This window comes from Columba livia, chromosome 7 (genome assembly GCF_036013475.1).
Source record: "Columba livia isolate bColLiv1 breed racing homer chromosome 7, bColLiv1.pat.W.v2, whole genome shotgun sequence".
NCBI classification, from domain to species: Eukaryota; Metazoa; Chordata; class Aves; order Columbiformes; family Columbidae; genus Columba; species Columba livia.
The window spans coordinates 12976078-12994385 of NC_088608.1; the positions used below are offsets into that span (position 1 = coordinate 12976078).

The following is an 18308-nucleotide window of genomic DNA, read 5'->3' on the forward strand; positions in this document are numbered from 1 at the left end:
AGTATCCCATGGCCTAATACATCACACTGTCAAAAAGCTTCTCCCATTATTCAGCTGAAATTTGCCTTCTCTTAAATTTCATCCCATTACTTCTAGTTACACCCCATTGTACCACTCTAAATAATTCTTCATAGCCTTGGTGTTTACACCCTTCAGATATTTGTAGATTTATATCTCAACCACCCCATTTGTCATCCTTTAGCCAAGTTATCCATATTCAGCTCTTTCAGTCTTCTCTCATAAGTCAATCCCTCAAGCTCTCTTGTTACTTCTTTTTTTTTTTCTCCTGAACTCTCTCCAATTTGTCAATCTCTGTTGTAATGGAGTGAAGCAGACCTGAATGCATTAAGTTTCCTGCTGTTACCAGTGCTACATCCTCAGTCACAGCTGCCTCTTCACTGTAGGACAAGCACCCAAACCCCCTTTGGGTCTTTTTAGATTGCTAAAAGTAGCAAATTTGCAGCCTCTTCATACTCAGCCGTTGTTTTCTGAGGATCCTAAATGTCTACTCCTCTGTTTTTTTTTTCCTCAGATAGTTTAGGTGGTTTTTTTTACTTAAATTCCATTTTAAAGTGCTGTGTTGCTGCTTAGGTGCTCTCCACAAGTCACCTGGTAAATTGATCAAATGCTGAGTCCACCTGCCACACAGCTCCCAGCCTCAAGGGTTTATCCCTCCATCCAGGAGGTCATGCTGGAGCACTGCCTCACCATTGTTTCCACTTGCCTACCAGGTGCCATCACAAAGCATCTCTATGCACGGCTTCTCCCACCGGAGACTTTCAACCAACCAGGAAAAGGGACACCACACCACTGCCTTATCACCTGTGCACTGACTTAGGTTACATACCTCTGTGCTATGCCAAATATCAATACTTGGCTTTTAAAGCCAGCCTGGATGGTCACAAAAAACACAGGGCCCTGCACCACACCAGTCCAAAACAAAGCATAAACAGATGGAGATTCCTCCAACACCTGTGTATTCATAAAGCCAACGCTGTTCTTTTTCATCCCATGAACACATCCTGCTGCACAGTTCCTCCAACAAAATTGGAAAATAGCTCGTGGGGGGTAAAACCACAACTGAAATGGCTCTTGACTGTGCAAGCACAAGCCTCACAGCAGGACAATGGCCCTAGAGAATAACCCCGGGCAGCAGAGCACTGCACCAGGACAGGCTCCCTCCAGTGACAATGACAGACCCTTTGAAGGGAGGTGAGCAAAGGCACAGATGACTTCAAACAGAAGAGCTGCCCTCCAGCTTTTCCAGACAGCACACACTCCTGGCTGCTGCTGGTCTGCCTGGAAGGAGGCTGTGGCCACTGAGCGCTTTTCCAGACTGAGGTCTGATCTATCTGCACATCCTCAGCTGGAGAAGATATCCTATAAATCTTCAGTTTGGACTTACAGCAGATGGGCACTTACTTATCTTCAACACATTCACTCTGTCTCATATTAACACCATGTCTTCACCACATGACTTTTGAAGAGAAAAGATATTTTGCATACCTATTAAAAATAGCCATTTTTCCCCCTAATTTTAACTTCCATTCAGTGTCTGAAATCATCAAGTCACAGTGCTGCAGACTTAGAACTTAGGCACACTCTATCATGGGCATGAATGATTCATTCTGCTATTAAGATAAAGACTACATATACACTCACATTATTATAAGCCCAGCTTTGCACAGACAACAACAAAGCAAAAGTCTTCAAAAACCATGACAGACATGCAGGTGCTGAAGCCATGTCAGAGACACATTCAGAGCCAGGTGGGACCAATCAGCTCCAACTCAAGGCCTCTCTCCCTGCAGCAGAAAGGATGGTGGAGAACGACAAAAGCTGACCCCTCAGGGAACAGCTAAAGAAAGCATCCAAAAAACACAGAGCAAGCTCTAGCAAGAAGTTTGCATTTGCCACCACTTAAATTAAGAGCAAAGGAATCCCCAGGAGGGAGGAAATTTGGACTCTGTCCAACATGCAAGTGTGCTGAGTGAGGAGCTGTAAGGGGGAAAAGAGCCACACACAAGCACAGTGGTTTTGGAGGAAGCCAGCACACAGACCTCCAGCAACCTCCAGCAACAAAGGGCAGGAGCTTGGCTGGACACAACTGTGTCGATGAGTATCAGGAAAGAAGTTTATTGTAGGTGTCTTCAAACAGAATTGCCACTGTCATCCATCAGTTTGCCATGAGCTATCTTCAGAAAACAAGAGCTTTTATATGTTAAAAAAAAAAAAAAAAAAAAGTTATCTTAGTGTCTTAAGAGTTTATGAAAACTGAAATAAACTAAAATATCACAGTTGGCAATAGAACTAACATAATATTGGGAATAGTTCCTTTGCTATCTTACATACTGCAGTTGTTATCAATTCCTACACAGTGTGCGGGTCACGCTGACTTCCAGAAAACTTAAATGCCCAGTCAGCATCTGTTTAGCTTACTACAGAAAGAATAGCTGCTCTACTCTTCCATAATGGCCTGAAGAGTTATGATGTATTCTGAATTAAGTCTATCTAAAACACCTAAACAGATGTTTTTTTCCTCACAAAACTCATTACTAAGTTAAGAAGTAATTCAGCCATGTAAATTTAACTTAAGCTAGTAAATCTAATAACATCTTTCTAAAAGCAATAAAATGTTCAGACCTTAATCCTTTTAATTCACTGTTTATTCCCTTGGCACCTAGACTGTTTTTATTCTAGTCACTTTTGCCGTAATAAAAAGTTAATAAAAGAAGGCGAGTTGTCCAACGGGTTGCAGAACTTATGACGACTGGTTTCCTACAGGTTTGGTGTCTTATATCCGTTCTTTCCCCAACATTATTTACCCCAGCTGGCAGCAGTTTGTCTGGGACTGTGTCTCTTTTGGACTCATTCATGTCCCCTAACTACACATGGGCCAAGAGGCAGCACACGCCATGGCTGGCTGTGAGCTAAATGTGGCTTTGCACTGGTCCGCGGGTCTAGCAGAGCAGACACCTGATGATTTCACATTCCAGCCTTCTCCTCTATATGGCATCGGCTCTTCCACTGAAGATCAATGAACTTAAGGCAAATACCTCCATTAAAAAATAGATTGTAAAAGTTCTATGAACTCCCAACAAAATAATGCAATAGTTCTTCCACCTAAAATAATCCACACAGGCATCGCTACCAGCCAGAGCCATAACACGTGTCCCACAAATGCCCTGAAAGATATGGTGGTCTTTGTAGACCACAGTAAAGCCTCTCTCAGATAAGGAAGAGTCAGAGAAAGCCTCGCTTTCTGAGAAGCCCCATGGGAAACAACCCAACTTACAATGATCTCTTTCATAAATCAAGGTGATCTGGTTCAGGTAGATTATCATGTGCCACCATGGAAACTTTACAGAGGAAAGGTCTGTCACAGCAAAGCTCTTCTGAAGGACGCAGGCTGCATTTGGATGGCAGCAGACAGGAATCTTCTTGAGATCACTTCGAATTACTCATAAAGGCAACCAGTGCCACCTGACCGCACATGTGGAAAGCTGTACCCTGACAGAGGCTAAAACACTTCTTTAGACACATCTTTTATCCACGAGGACAAAAACTAGCTTAGCTCCAAATATGGCCCAAATTCCCTCCTGCCTTGTCTCAATGAGCAGCGCTAGCCTAAGATCAAGCAATTTTAGAGCCTTGCTACAATCAACACAACTTAGACCTGAACTGGGAAAAAACAAACAAACAAACAAACAAAACAAAACAAAAGCAACCAAAAAAACCTTAAAAACTAACAACTTTTTATTTGTGTGCAGAGGTATCATTCCTCCTGCTTTCTCATCGTTTTCCATTGCCTTTTTACCCTGATACCACGTGGACCCATCACCCCACTGAAGCCCAGTCTGCTCCCTGTTCTCCAGCAGTCTCCCTTGGGATATCCCTGATGGGAGATGGAGATGATCTTCTTCCTCCCCATAAACACAAGCTACATATTTCAGCTGGGCAGGACGTGGCACTTGCTCTCCACTAGGCTGGTGAGCCCAGCACAGGCATTTGCCGTGTCCCAGCAGTATTTATGACACTATGACACAGCCGGTTGCTGAGCCCAGTTTGAACACTACAGTTCCCCAGTAAATATGAGGAACTGGTGAGGAGGGAGGCCCCAGTCACAGCGAGTCCTGTCAGGCTGTCAGAGACACAGCCTGGTGGAAACCCTGCACTCACATGGGATGGTGCCAGCTTTTTTTCTGAAGGCTGTGCACCTCATCATTCAAGCATCACACTCATAATTACACCTAAATGTGAAACACAAACTTTCTATTATTTTCTGGTTTTCACAGAAAGCCAATAAATCATTCGTTTCTTCTGGAAAGAGAACTCCAAGCCTGATACCCAAGACACAGGCTGGGATCCAGCCTTTCACTGTGGATTCAAATCTAAGCTTTTGAGTAGAATTAGTATACAGACCCTTTCAGTCCTCAGTATGGTTGCAAACTGGGACATCGATTGGCACACCCAGCACTCAAGGTCCCAAGCTGGTAAGACACCACCTACAATTACAAGGTATGGCTGGATGCAAGCACTTGCATAAATCCCACTTGTGGCAATGTTTAAAAGAGAGAAAAAAAAAAAAAAAAAAAAGCAGAAGGAATACAAATTAAATATGATAAATTTTTGAATTTTCAGCAGAGGTCTAGAACGTACAGTAGTACAGGTAGGTATGCACGTATGATCCCTTGTACTAGCTGCTCTGATCTTCCCAGCCCTCACCATCTATCCTTTATTTTAACATAACACCTCAACAGTTTCTCGCTTATCTGAGATGTGATCCTACCACCAGACCAACTTGAATGCGCTTTTCTGCAGAAACCCAAGCATCAGGATTTCCCAAGCCTTAATGGAGATATCAAGGGATGGTGCTGGCTCCCTCCTGCCCTGCTGCAATCGGGAGCAGAGCTCCTACAGAATAATCCCCAGGGAGAGGCTCTAATGCAAAGCAGCCTGGGCTGCCATTGCCACATATTCTGCTGCCACATTCATCCTGGCCCTGCAGATCAGGAAGAGAAGCAGCAGCCCTGGCTACGCTGCCAGAGTGACAGCCCAATATCTGATGGGCAGGTGGGCTCTGACCTCCCCTCTCTATGCAATTTGGACATCAGGGGTAAAGCTCTGCATCACTGTGAGTTGAGGGGACAAGCAAGGGAAAGGTTCAAATAATATTTTAGAGGCAAATCCCCTGAGAGCTGCTCTCACCATGGGAAGGACCCAAGAGATCTGGATTAATTTGCCTGTTTGCTTTCAGTTTACTTCTTGAGACCTCGCAGTAAACCGCTTAACCTTGTAGGCAATAAAATGAGATGCCAGCATTTTCAGCTCATACTATTCACACTATGCTCTAATCTAGTTTGCATGTCCGGTCCTGTCATTAGCTGGAGGAAACATTAATCCAAGACAGTAGAAAAGAAGAAGTTAAAAATTGTTTCTGGAAATGCAATGATTCTAATGGCAAACATTCATTATCTAGACCCACAGCTGAGTTAAACTGAAACATATTATAATCCATGAAAAAAAGTTTTAACCATATGTTTTGTCATTTGTGAGCTCTTGATGCTAACACACAACATAAGCTGCAATATCAGTGTCAAAATTGCCTGATTTAAAGCATGAGAGGCAGAGTTACATGAAGTCAAGTTAAAATAATTTCTGCAAGTTTGTGGGCAGAGACCTTCATGTGGAGTGGCAGGTATGGGGGAACACATCTCTGGGTCTGCACGGGAAGAGAGGAAGAGGAAAGTTTATTTCATTAAAAGTTTTTCTGTGAGATTGGCTAGAGGGAAGATAATATAGCTTGGGGGAGGGCTGAGACAGCTAAAGAATAACACATGGTGTGCTTTCAAAACATACAGCAACATGTGACATTCGTCTGCAAGTCTGGCGCTGAGGAGCCTGTGGTCTGGCAGCAGTGAGAATTTCTGCTTTTTATTTCTTATATCATAGCAGGCATTTGAACTAAACCCCCTCACTTAATAGTCTGAAGGGAAGAACATAAAATCAGATTTTACGTACCGTACTCTCAGTCAGCCATTGTTCTCAGCGGATTTTTATCCTCCAACTCAATTCCCACATCATTAAAATGATGCTGTCTCTTTAAAACACAACGCGGTGCCGTGCCAAAGCCTGCAATAAGAATCACTGGCACCAAAACAGTCAAAACACAGAGCTTAATTCTCTACTTAATAAGACAATTAAAGAAGAGTATTTGGATACAGCAGTCTGCAAGTACCAACACAGAGCACGGATGTCTCCAAAGGCATGTTGATCTGAAGGGTTTATCAGAAAACATCTGTCACAACCAGATGTCATCAACACCTGAGAAAAGTGGGAAATAAAGTGGGTTCATGTGGCTGTGATACACACAAAGGTTTGTTCTGCCCAAGTCCCTATTTATGAGCATTTCAGAGGATGAATGAGGAAGTGTCCTGATGCAAAAATGCATATACACTAAAATAAACTCTATGCACACAGCTGCTTTTGTTTTTTCAAACAAACAAACAAAAAAAACACACACACACAAAAAACCCAAACCAAACCAAACCAAAGCAACAAAAAACAACTTGTGGAAATAACCCAAATTACAATGGAATTAAAAGTGCTGTACATTTAGTATCTTCACTACCATAATAATAGGAAAGCTTATAGAAAGGTTGTTTTAAAACACTGTGCTTTGACAGATGTCTTAATATACTTGGATGAATTGAGGTACCCAGACAAACACAGGCATCAGTGTTTGTTCATATGGAGTCTCTTGACCATACGTGCCTCTAAGTTTCCAGGCAAATAATTCTCAGATGTTGTCTCCTAGTAGGCATCATCCTGCAGAGCTGAACCAAAGCTAGAGAAAAAGATAACGGCAGCAATATAAGAACTATTTAGTCATTTGATTAGCTAGCAAGAAGACAGGGTGCTGCAGTTCTGTGACCTAAAAATGCCACTAATGACCTTAAAACTCCATCTCAAGGGTGTCTGGAAGTCTGTAACCTCCAGGGAGAGCAGGAGAAACAGGTGATGCCTAAACTCCATTAGCTCATGAGATGTTGAAACAGCACAGATGTAAAGTTAGGTAAAGGTGTGACATTTGAAGCAATCAGCCAGCAAAAGAGCACCTGCAGCACTGCACTTTGTGTGAATCACTGCTCCCAGTCCAGCCTGCAGAGGAGGTTCTTGGGGACACATGATTTACAGCCAGAAGGTATGTCATTCGGTGCACAAGAAGCACAGACCTCATCCTAGCAACTGTTAACACATAGCAAGAGGGGAAACTAAATAACAAAAACCCAGCTGCTCCCCCTTCATTAGAGAAGGGTTAATATCCAGCCAGCCCCAGCATGGCAGCCCCTCAGCCACACTGTGCCAGGAGAAGACAGCAGCTGAAGGAAGGAGGAAAAAGCCACTTTGAAGAGGACATCCTGAGTGGTTGCCACCTTCACCTCCATTGGAGGGTTCCATGCTGCACTGAGAACATCTGTTGCTGGTAAACTCCATGAATGTGCTGGTTATTCCACATGCAGCAACAGGAGGGGGACTGGGGAGAAGCCAGAAGGTCCCCTTAGGCTGCAAAGCTGCATCTTCAACAGCAAAAGAGAAACACACAAAAATGACCAGGGCTAAGGACACCCGAGTTATTTTGTGCACCCTTCCTTCAGCCTGACAGCTGGAGCACATTGTCATCTGACTGTCCCTCACACACTAAAAATGTCCAGCTTAATCTGAGGCAGTGCCTCCCCAGCAAACCATGAGACAGTATGAAGGGTACCCAAGGTAACTTGAAAAGGGCCAACCCAGAATGGGCAGCAAAGAGTGACGCCAGCTCACCATCAGTGAGTTCCGCCAACCAAGAATGCCCTGCTCATCTCCCACTTTCAAGAGCTTGGATGCCGTCCGGCTCTTGAGTATCTCTATCTTGAGAAGAGATTAAAGGAAACGAATGCCTTGGCGAAGATCTCCCTGCCATCTGCACCACTGGAAATGCCCTCTGGAAAGCAAAGGAGGAGGATCCCTCACCTTGCATGCTCCTGGGAGAATGGTGCAACCTCCAGTGGCTGCCGGCGCTGCCCCGTTTCATCCCCATCCCCGTCACACAGATCCAGACCTGCCTCTCACAGCCCACCTCCCCCCGTGCGCTTTGTCCCACCTCCAGCACCAGTGAATTTCTCAGAATAAGTCCAACGTGTAGTTTAAATTTCAGCAAACCCTGCCAGAGGCCTTGGAGTAAAATGCAAAAGTAGGAACATTTTCTCAAATAGAAAATAGAGGTTAATAGCACTGCAGCAGGCTCAGTCACTGGGTGTAGGATCTGTTGAGACAATACAACCTCAATATATGCAATGTTTCCCCCTTCATTCTCTTCTCTTTAAAGAACATTGGGGAAAAAGACACCAACAACACACACAATAAATCAAAGGCAAAAAAGTTAGCCGTGGACACGGTTCAGTAATACATAGACTACACTCAGCTCTGTATTACAGTTCAGAGAATGGGAGAGCAAAGTTAAAAATAAAGTTACTGCAGTTTACAAAGAAATGTAAGATTTCCAATTCTGACAAATGCCTGAAATAATTAAATTCTCCACAAAAGGGATTTTAAAGCAATCAGTTGGAGCCTACTGGAAAATCAATTGTATTGCTACTGTATTTCCTACAATGGAATTATATTTTAAAATTCTAAATAGAAACTTATTTCAACACAGTACCTGCATTTAATTGTAAAAAAAAAAAAAAAAAAAAAATAAAAAAAATTAGTCTTTAACAGGCAGAATAATCTCTTGTCTCTTTTTTCCCTGCCACTTTTTGACAAAACAGACCTGGTTTTGAAAGAGGTTTTAAAGTTGATGACGCCAGATATTGGAATATGACTCCATCAAGGAGGCCTATTCAGGAAATACCAAAGCTGTGGTTACCAAAGCAACATAATTAAGTTGATCACGGTATATACACTGTGCACCACTTTCCAAATGGCCCTTTAGCACCCAACTAAATCCTTGGCTTGTATGGCACACCAGGATTAATTTCTCCTCCAAGTTCTTCAAGAACACACACAGCAAAAGAAGTTGTTGTCAAAACTACTAAAAGCCAAGTACCACTCTGCTCCCTGACCAATGGTCCCCTGGGCTTGAAGAGGTCAAGGACCAATTCTTGAGCCTACTCCCAAAACTAATGGCTGGAGCAATCATGGAAACACACAGACCTGTTAATGTGTAGCAAAGACATTTTGCAAAGCTTCACTTCTAATTCATCTGTGTTACAAAATTAAAGAGGTTTGGTTCTTTTGTGATGTAATCAGTAAAATTGTTACAACCTGGGCAGGGTGGCCCAGACATGGATGTTAACCTTGACCATAGAGCTACAAACTTCAAAACCTGAATATGCTGTCACTAACTCAACATGCACAATGTATCACAAATAAACTCCTGTCTGTTCATTTTGGGCAGAAAAAAAAAAAAAAAAGAAAGAAAGAAAAAGAAAAAAATTGAGTGATGGGCTTTCAGCCTGTCATCAGACCACAGTGACCTCAATTTTTTGAGAAATAAAGTCAAAATCTATTGTTATCTGTAGAGATTCAAGATATATTTATGTGTCAAACTTTCTCCTCCTTGTCCTTAGCCTTTGGGAAGCACACCAAAAATGATATCAAAGCCTGAAAACCCTGAGATCACATTTGTGTTCACCTTTGACCCAGGATGCCTATAGCTCTCACCAGCTCCCCAGCTCATCCTCACCGTGTGGCGAAGGCACCAGGCCTGGGAGCAGCTCCCAGCGAGCTCTTTGGAATGAAATAAAGGCCAATTTACATAGCAAAACTGTGCCACTCTGCTCAGTTTTTAAAGGGCAAAAAACTTTCCTTTGGCAGTTTGCTGCTTCTTTAGATCCCTGAAGGATGTTATACCAGCATCTTCCTCTCCTTGCATGCAAATATTTGATTATTCTCTTTGAAATGTCTCTGTAACATCTACAGCAATAAGCTGCTGAATGCAAACACTGATTGATTCTTTCTTAGCTATCAAATGTGCTTACACAGCAACTACACACAGCAAATGCACACAAATCTCACATTTCACATTTAAAAATATGAACATGCTGTGTTTGTTTTTTTTTTTACTCAAACATAATGAATGAGCTTAAATATTAGAACTTGAAATTATTAAGTAAATCATGGCACCTGTAAAGTTTCTATTTGCATAACATTAATTCATGATGGCATGTAAAACAAATTCATCACTCTCACTATATTGTAGTCTGATTTATGTTGGAATTGGAAAAAATAAAAATCATGAGCACAAAATTATGTTGACAAGATGTATGTGCTTCTCGAAGCCCAAGATTTTTTTTTCTGAAGCATCAAAACAACTAAATTATGGCAAAGAGGGCTGGGAGAAAGCATCTTTAAAAATGAATAACACACTAGCGTCACACACACACGCTCTCCAGTTATTAATGTCAAGCATGGTGAAGATACTCTAGAAAATCATTACCATTCATAGCTACTAACAGCCATTAAATTTCAATCAATTCAACTTAACACAAGTGTACTTCAGCAGCCCTTACAGTTCCTTATAGAGGTGGCTCAGAAAGTCCTGTCTGACTTATTGCATTGTCCAGTGCACAAAGAGGCACTGCTGAGGATTGCTCTGAAAAGGAGCTATCTTGGTGTTGGGAACTGATGCTCTTTTAACACTGTCACAATCAACAGACCTTGCTTTTAAGGAAGGCGTGATAAAAGGGGCTCTAATAGGACCCTACAGGTCAGAGTAGAGGGGAGAAATATACTGATTTTAGCTAGGGGTGCCACTTTCCAAGCTGAAAAAAAATTGGTGGGATGTTTTCAAAGGTTTTTCAATGAATTTTACTAACTGAATCAAGCTGCTTAACACAGTGTGAGACAATTTCCAGGTGATCCACTTGTTCCAAGAGAATATAATCACTAAATACATAGAACATTTAAAGAAAAAAAAAGGATATATAAAGCTCCCAGTGATTAATACAAACCACAGAGCTGTAATATCACTGCATCTCGTACTTATCTGAATTGCACTTGTAACACTGGAAGTTTTTCTGCTTTTACTGCAGGAATTAAGTTGGGCAGCTGACCATCCCTTGCAGATGCTAGGGAGGACCAGGAGGTTCCCCCACCAGGGGTTCTTGGCTCCTCGTGGCAGGGATGAGGGACTGTGACCATAGGGTGCTCATCACCAAGACGCTGGACGCACACTGGATTCTGCTGTGCGGCAGAGCATCCTCAAGAAGGCATGTTCCTCTGGAGAGTTCTCATTAGTTTTCTTTGAATGAATTATCTACAGTAAAATCCCACATTTCACAGGGTTTCACAGGGGATAGTAGACTTTTTTATTACTTTTTTTTTTTTTTTTTTTTTTAAAAAAAACAGGAGGCGAGATTTTCCCAGCAGGGTTCATTCCGCTGGGCACAAAGCCCTTTCTCTAGATTTAGAGGCAGTTTAAGACTGCAGGTGTGTATTCCTACAGAACTGAGAGTCACTCAACGCACAGAAAAACAGATGCAGTCACAGATGTGCCACGACTGTAGCTGAAATTACAAGCTCAAGTACAGATGCCCTTTCTTGGCTTTTAGCTCATCCCTTTGAAGTATCAGCATGGATGGTACTACGAGAGTATTTAGGACTATTCTACAGAACTCTATGGCTCTCCTTTCCCTGGGATTTACACTTTAGCATTTAACACAGTGCAGCAGTGAAGTTCTTTGGAATTAAAAAACACCCAAGAAATCTTTCAGGTAGATGTATGTTCCATTTTAACTCACTTCCCTACACTTACAAGCTGCTCTAAGTGAAATGAAATGAATGTTAAAAAGACCCTTTATTGAAAAACCTTGCAGTGACAGGATCAGAAAGTGCCAGAGTTCAAGTAAATTGTTCCATGGAAAATGTTAGCAAAGCTTAATAATACTGGAAGCCACATTTAATTACAGATTTTTAAGTCCATCTGGGAAAAAAAAAAAAAAAAAGAAAAAAAGAGACTTAAGTATGTCACCTGAGATGATCTAGATACTGAAACTATTTGTAAGTTAACAAAAGCATTTGCATCACAAAGCGCTCTGGGGCAGCACCAAGGCAAAGCAGATGTGTAATGAACAAGTATCACAGCACCAAAACAATCAGGATTGTAAATAACTACTACTAATCTGCAATCCTTTAAATTTGGGTTTAATTGCTAGGCAGCAAATACATTTCAATCTTGAAGGGCTAAAACGTTCTGCGGAATACACACTTTAAGGTATTTAGGCAGAAGCACCACAGTCAAGAATCTGAATGTCAGGAGGGCAGAGAAGAAAAGACAAGCAGCAGGGCTGGATCTGCCATGAGATCGCAACATTAAACAAACTTTTCCCTGGAACAGAATTAATAATGCAGCCGTCCCCACTGTATGTACTGTAAGTGCTGCAGGAGTGACACAATGACACACATGGGAGGCAAGAGGGTAGTGACTATAGAACAAAATTCAATCTAGCACTAATGAATAAAAAGTTCCTTTTATTTCTCTGTTGTTTTTGGTTCATTAAATTTTCCACAGATTTGCGGAGAAGAAAATGTGATCAATAAACCTTGACAAAAGTGAACATGTGAAAAAGGCGAGAGAAAGGCACAGGAAGATAAAAGTGATATCCCGATCACAGATTTCAGAGGCAGATGACCAGAGCTTTGGGCTGCTGAATAATCTGAATAGACCATCATTTCTTTACAGCCTTTTACTTTCTTTTCCCTGACTGTTGGAACTCTTCATTCAATACAATAGTAGATGCACTAAAACTTTTTTTCTTATGCTAATGGTAGAAATGGGGCGCTGGCAGTTAAAACATACTTCCCACCAACTTGTTTTCTTTAAAAAAAAAAAAAAAAAATTAACCTATTCAAGTTAAACTAAAATGTCAAAGGCAGCTTAAGGCTTACTCTCACTATTCCTCAAAATTAATGGTTTTGTCCCCAGCAGATACAAAAAGAAAAGACTTGAATGAGGATAAAGCTGCTAAATTCTTTTCATATGAAAAAGAACACTTAGAAAGTAAAAAGAAATACATCCACTACAAAAATCCTGGTACCTACAGTTCTAATTTGCATTGTTTCCTCTTGGATTATTTATAATTGCAGAAAGATGACAGCCAATCACAAATAATTGTGAAAGGATGAGAAAATATTCACCAGTGACTCATGTCACCCATGAGCCATGCCCATGAGAGCACCAGAAATGCTTCCACTCATTACAATAGGGGCCTGAAGGAAGCAATTTTAAAATATTTTCTAATTTGGGTGACCACTTCCAGGCACCAAGGCCTCTTTTTCAGTGATACTGCATATTCACAAATCCCAAATAACTTTTATAGCTTTGAACTTTTGAATTAGAGGACAAGTTTCCTGTTCCCTTCAGTGCAGCATATTTCAGCTTTTGTGTATTTGGTCTTGTCCACAAGAAGTTAAAGGGTATGGGGTACAGTTTTACAGTAGATGAGCATGAATGAGGAAAAGCTCTGTGGCCTCTCCTGGACCATACATGTCTAACATGTTCACTTTCACCTGGAACTATCCCACAGAAAATTAGACCATGTTACCCACTATTTCCATTCCAGTCACTTATTCACAAGGAAACCTGCAATTTTGCCACTTCAGCTACCAAGAGTACTGTGCAAGATCCACTTCTTGTTATCTGCACACCAAATACCAGTGAATTCTAGAAGAAGCACATATATGGGATCTGCTGTATACATGGGTCAAGAATCGTACATATGACACACATAGACAAATATTTGCGTGTGTATATATACAGAGAGATGCATAGGCACACGTGCATTATTTAAATCCTAACACAATGCCTTCTCTCTGTCATTCATACTAGGATTCATTCTTTGCTACTATTTTATTTAGTGTTGTTTTAATTATTTCCCAAATACCTCCTGTTGTTTTGGTTTTCTTTAAAAGGGCCCTGGGAAGAGAGCTGAAGCAAACCCTAAATACCACTTAATGCTTTGTGGCAAGTTGTCCAAATGCGCAACTGTTTAAAATATTTACCCAGGTATATAAGGGGGTTGCGCAGCTCTCAAACAATGCCCTGGAATCTTTCCCATCAGCAAAAAAGCAGACAAAAAGCAGAGACTGCTTAACCTCAATGCCTCAGCAGCAAGTGAGAAGTGCAAATATCGCATTTCTATAAAGCCCTGGAAGCTTCATAGAAATGGAGTGGCAACTAATTAGTTTGATGCTATAGTCACATCTAATGTTCCTAAGTAGCTTCTTTGAAAAAACTCGCTGCCTTGAAATCCTTGGCAGGATTATTAAGTGGAGGCTTTGTGATGGAGCAATAGATAGGTGTTTGCTGCACAAATACATACAGATTTTGGTGACTGCTTACTGAATCCACTGCCTTCGCTAATCTGCACTGGAAACTTCACTATGAACAGAGCACTTCTCAGAGTACAAAAGCATGAAGTATCTGTGTACCTTTCAGACTACAGGGCAAACAACTGGCTTACAGTAGCCCACCAAAAACAGGGGGAGACAGTTAACCGAGTGTTCTCCATGCTTACAAGCAAAGAATGAGGATAATGCTATGGATATCTTAGGTCAGATGCTCTACCATATCCTCAAACAAAAAAGATGGGGCAGAGGACTGGAAAACTCATTAGTAAAAGTCAAACTCTCTCAATAAAAGTATCAGTGTCACAAAAAGTGTATTTTGACTTATGCAGTGCTGTAGTGATCACACAACCTTTCCAGTATACAGCTGATGACACAGCCCCAGAGCCTGGACAGCTTCTATGCAAATGTGTCATTGAAAAGGAAGTTGGGGCATAAACCTTTAAGGTCATTAGAATCACAGCAACCACAGTCAAAAATGGTTCTTTGCCACAAAAGTATAAACTGGTGTTCAAAACAATGCCAAAAATTTTGGTCATTATACATGCATGCCACAAAAAGACTGTCTTTTTTAAATGAAACTTCAATATTCAGTGTGACATTAGGGAATGCAGGCTGCTGTGTACTGGATATCTGAGGTCAAGTCCTGGAGGTTTTTTTATACATGTATAAACAGGAGTAGCTTCAATGAAATTATGCTAGATTTATGCTGGCATACGCATCTAGTTCAAAATCTTCCATGGCTCTAATTTTTCTCTAAATAACCTAACACGAACAGTATTTGTCCATCTGTATACACCCCCTTTGACACACTGAAAAAAAAAAACACTGGAAGGAAGTTGGAAACAATCCTCAAGATCTGTTTTTTCTTTGAATAACAGCAGTTGCATTTCTGGGCACTTCAAAGTCACGTACTTTAAGCAATAACAACATTCAAGATCAAGTAAATCTTACCTCACCTTGCTTTAAAGATTAGTTCTTTCACAAACATATACCAGAGGCTTGCATATACACATACCCGTAGATGAGTAGTTCATCTTCAGTGGATCAGGCACTTCTCAGTGCTACAGACAGGTCATGTTTTCAATCAAATGACAAATTTCCAGGAGTTGTTTACAGTGGAAAAGCCATAATGAATTTTCTTCTGTTCTTAAAAGTTGTCAGTTTTGCAATAACATTCAATATGACATTTTTTATTGCAACTCAAAGTTTGACAGGTGTCAACATTTCCTGAAGTTCCAGCCAAAATACAAATTACCATATCCACCCATCAGAAAAGTTGAACCAAACCAATTCACACCAAATGTAGTTGCTATATGCAGCAATTACCCTGCATTTCAAACATCCAAGGAGAATAAACAATTGTTTAGCAGGATTCTCTTTTCCAGGTGAATGTAGTTTCTTTTCTAGTGAAGTGAACTAGGTTTAGGACAAAAAAATCCCAAACCTTTTTTTTTTTTTTTTTTTTTTTTTTTTTTTTAAGCAAGGTAGCTAGAACAAACAGATCAAATCAGCAAGTCTTATAACAAATCAGTCTATTCCGCTTCTGTATATTTTGAATTTCATGGCTTATTTGCTTTACTTTTTTGGCACCAACCCCACAGTGCATGCCAATACAATATTTGTTTAAATGCTGTTTTATGCAGCATGCTAGTCAAACGTTTACTTTCAAATTCTTGTACATCCCTAGAGCCTTAGCTGAAAAAGAAAAAAAAAAATGTAGGCGATTGGCAGGGGTGGACAAAGTTTTACAACTAGTCCCTTTATCTGTGGCTGTAAAAATATAAACACGATACACCAATAAAATGCTAATTGCTATACGCACAAAGGTGGGCATACAGGTTTCCAGCACCTGGAGCTGTACGCAACATGAGGGCTTCTATAGGAAGGCACAAGTTTGGCCGGCTCAGCCCGCGGTGAGCCCCACGCCTGGACACTGGCTCCCGCGCCCCCATGTACCAGGGTGTCAAGCCGGGCCCCGACACCGACCCTGCACCCCCGGCAGCGCCCGGCCCGGCCCCGCAGAGGGGCCACGGCTTTGCACGCACCGCGCCCGCGGAGGAGTCGCAGCCCCGTCTCTGGAAGTTTTGAAGCCCAGGCTCCAGGTTAACAAAATAAAAATAAATATATTAAAAAAAAATAAATATCCCGTAACCGTCGGAAAAGCCGGCAGCAGGGCCAGTGGCAGGACCGCTGATAAACCATCCTAAGCCCCTGCTCTGGAAAAGTCAGGTTTCCCAGGAAATGATGGCAATCACTTGAGGCAGAAAAGGCATCTAGATGAGCCCATCTCCCTCCCCGCCTCCCTGATTGTTTTAAAGCCACCGAGTCCGAGGGAAAAACTCTCAACTCCCTAAGTCCTTAATAGGATTGGAGTCCGGGTCTCTCCAAGCCGCTCCTCATCACACAGGGATCAAGTTGCAGCAGGGAATTTTTTAAATTCCTCAGCAAATATACTTGTCGAAAGATTGCCCCTCCCGGAGAGAGGGTCGGTAACGAGGGGTGGGGGGGCAACTTAATATTTTTTTATAAAAAGGCAAACTCACTTCTGGCTTTGGGCAGCCCGGCTGTCCGCCGGGACCCGGGGCAAGGCGGTCCCGGCGGCCGCCCGGGGCTGGCACTGTCACCGTAGCCCCCGGGAAACACAATGGCCGTGGAGGCACGGCCTGAAGCTCGGTCCCGGGGGGATCTGGCCCAGGGTGGGGGGGAGGACACACACATCAGGCGCGCACACACACACACGCGGCCGCATCCGTCCTGCTCACCTGCGGGGGGGGACAAGGGACGGGATCCCCTGGACATCCGCAAAATTTCTACTCCCCCTCACCGCACCCCGGCGCAAGGCACCTCCGACAAAAGCGAGAGAAGAGAAAGGAAAAAAAAAAATAAAAAAGCACAGTGAAAAGACACAATAAGCATCAACTTTACCCAAAAAGCGGAGCAGCAAGTTTTCAGCAGGCGAGTGGTTGCTGCGGAGCAGAGCTGCTCCTCCGGACCCCCATCATAAACTTGGGGGAGGGGGGCGTGGGAGGGACTTTCCCTCCGTCCTTCCCTTTTGTGCCGCTCCCCCCCGCTCCGCTCCTCGCCAAAAGCTGCCGCGAATCCCGGCGGCGGCGCGACGTTCCCCCGGCTGCTGCCGCGGAGCAGCTCCGCGGAGGCGGGCGGGGATGGAGGGAGGGAGGGCAGGATAGAGAGAGGAAGGGAGGGCCAGGGGCAGTTTGGAGAGGTGCGGGGTACCGCGGCTGCTGAGCGACTCCTGATGCCCATCAGTCCGGGCCGGCGGCGGGACACGGCGTGCGCACACATATACGTACTTTTACATATACACACACATACATACACACAGGCTAAAGTTGGGCAGCCTGCAGGGGAGACTCTGGAGAGCTTTCAAGCCCTGACACAAGAGAAAAACTGGCTGTAGGGTCTGTTTCCTCTTTCCTCCCCACCCCGTCTCTCCCCCTTTTTAAAAAAAAGGGGGAAACAAAATCTTCCCACCCCTTCGGCGAGGGAGCAGCGGACCGCTCCGGCTCCTCTCTTCTCCTCCCATCTTTTCGTCCTGGATCATCCCCTCTCCGCGGCGAACCGCACCATTTTGAGTGCGGGGCTTTCTTGCAGCCGGGGTAGGGATCCGCTCCCCCAGCCCCCCCCACCCCGCTCAGCTGGAGGGCATCCGCAACAAAACCACAAAAATCCTCGTTCTTCAGGGAAAGTAGCCCCCCTCCTCCCCCAAACAACAAAAGTTTGGCCTTGTACAGATTCACTCGCGCTGAGGCGGGGATGGAGCTGGGGTCTGTGGGGGGTGGTTTTCCTCCAACTTTGGTGTGTGTGTTTTTTCTTCTTTTTTTTTTTTTAATTTTATTTTTACACAGGAGTTTGTGCCCCTTTGCAAGCCCCCGCCTCGCCGGGGCTGGAGACAG

The 18308-nt window shown here is 43.0% G+C and overlaps 1 protein-coding gene across 6 annotated transcripts in view; it reads right to left on the reverse strand.

Annotated features, from left to right (window-relative positions):
* The window catches only part of GLI2 (GLI family zinc finger 2), a 194799-nt gene extending 177255 nt beyond the window's left edge, over positions 1–17544 (reverse strand). For 2 of the 6 annotated variants that reach the window (XM_065070609.1, XM_065070607.1), the window contains exon 1: positions 17320–17437. The gene's annotated coding sequence lies outside the window, so the exon portion shown is untranslated. Of the gene's footprint in view, positions 1–15409; positions 15511–17156; positions 17274–17319 lie in introns of those variants that run through there. The other 4 variants (XM_065070602.1, XM_065070605.1, XM_065070603.1 and 1 more) reach the window with 4 other exon arrangements.
* Positions 17545–18308: the final 764 nt, after the last annotated feature.